Raw genomic sequence first — 1,895 nt, forward strand, 5'->3', positions numbered from 1 at the left:
CCCCCCCTTGTGTACCATCGAATCAGATCCTACTGGCACAGGAAGAGATTGCCCCTCCTTCTCTATTGGAGCATCTGGTGGATTCGATCCTACACCTTTGGGATTGTAGCACAGCTTCTTGCCACTAGGCCATCAGAGCTCCCTTGTCCTGCAATCTTAAAGGCATTTGCTTTGAACCCACCAGTTGCTCTGAGGGAGAAGGATCTCCTCCCATGTGATTAACTGCCTCTGTAAACCCACTGAAGTGTCAGCTATGGGTTGGATCCAACTTGACAGCACACAACAATATCACACTAGTGCGCACACACACTGATATCACACTAGGGAGCTCTGATGGCTTTGGGGTAAGAAGTTGCACTACCAACCCAAAGACACACTGTTCTAATCCACCAGCTGTTCCATGGGAGAAAGAAGAACAAGCTCCTCCCAGGCAATTTGCAGCCTCTACAAACTCACTGGAGGGTCAGCTACAAGTTGACTCTGACTCGGGATGTCAGGAGATACATTGCATCAGGCGAGCCTGCTGTCAAGGATTTTTCTAAAATTCTGAAGAATAATGATGGCACTTTGAAGACTAAGTGCTCCTGATTCAAGCCATGGTCTTTTCAATCACTTGCTGTGTATTTGAGAGCTGGATAATGAATCAGGATGACAGAGAAGAATTGATGCCTTTGATATGTGGTGTTGGAGAAGAGTACCGAATACCCCATGAGCTGCCAAAAGAACAGATATGTCTTGGAGAAGAGCCAGGGTTCTCCTCAGAGGCAAAGATGGTCAAGCTTCATCTCACAGACTTTGGGCATGTTGCTGGGCTGGGCTTTTCCTTGGAGAGGATCATCATGCTTGGAAAGGGAGAGGGTCAGCGAAAGAGGATGCCCTCTTCTCATGAGGCCACCAGAGCACCTAGTGCAATATTGTGTTGTTAGTAGGCTCTGGTGGCCTAATGATAAGAAGTTTCACTGTCAACCCTGAAGGCAGTGGTTCAAATCAACCAGCTTCTCAACAGAAATCAGTCTGATCAATCAGTGGGGAAAAGAAGGACAATCTCCTTCATGGGATTCCCTGCCTCTGGAAACTCGATGGAGAATCAGCTATGAGTTGGTTCTGACTTGACAGCGCACATCATCACAGTAACATGGGAAGTTTCTTCCCATGTGATTTACTGCTTCTGAAAACTCACTGCAGGGTGAGCTATGAGTCAGTTCTAAGTAGAGGTACATAAAAACAAAAACAATATCACACATGCAAAGGCAATCTTGCTGAAGATTATTGGGAAATGGCTAGAGAACTAGCTATTGACAGAGAATTACCAGAAATTCAAGCTAAATTTAGAAGAGGTTGTGGCACCAGGAATATCAGTGCTGAGGGTCAATTGGATCTTGGCTGAAAGCAGTAAACACCAGAATGATGTCTGTCTGTGTTTTATTGACTATGTAAAGGCATTAGACTACGTGGATCACAACATTGAAAAGAATGATAAACCCAGAACATTTAATTGTGCTCATGTGAAACCTACACCTAGACCAAAATAGAAGGCTGTTTTCCAAACAGAACAAGGTAACAGTTGTTGTTGTTGTTGTTGTTGTTGTTGTTATGCCATTGATTTGCTTGCAATTCATAGCAACCATATGTACAACAGCCCTAAACCTGCTCTATCCTGTGTCAACCTCACTGTCTCTGATACATCCGCCCTGATTACCACAGTCACTGAGTCAATCCACCTCATAGAGGGTCTTCCCCTCCTGTGCTGTCCCTCCACCTTCCCAAGCATGATGTCCTCCTCCAAAGACTGGTCTCTCCTTGCAACATGTCCAAAGTATGTCAGACGAAGCCTCAGAATCCTTGCCTCCAAGGAGCAGCCTGGTTTAGCCTTCTCCAGGATGAAACTTCATTTT

The sequence above is a fragment of the Elephantulus edwardii genome, unplaced genomic scaffold (assembly GCF_000299155.1).
Source record: "Elephantulus edwardii isolate Elephantulus edwardi_28Jun2011 unplaced genomic scaffold, EleEdw1.0 scaffold00064, whole genome shotgun sequence".
NCBI classification, from domain to species: Eukaryota; Metazoa; Chordata; class Mammalia; order Macroscelidea; family Macroscelididae; genus Elephantulus; species Elephantulus edwardii.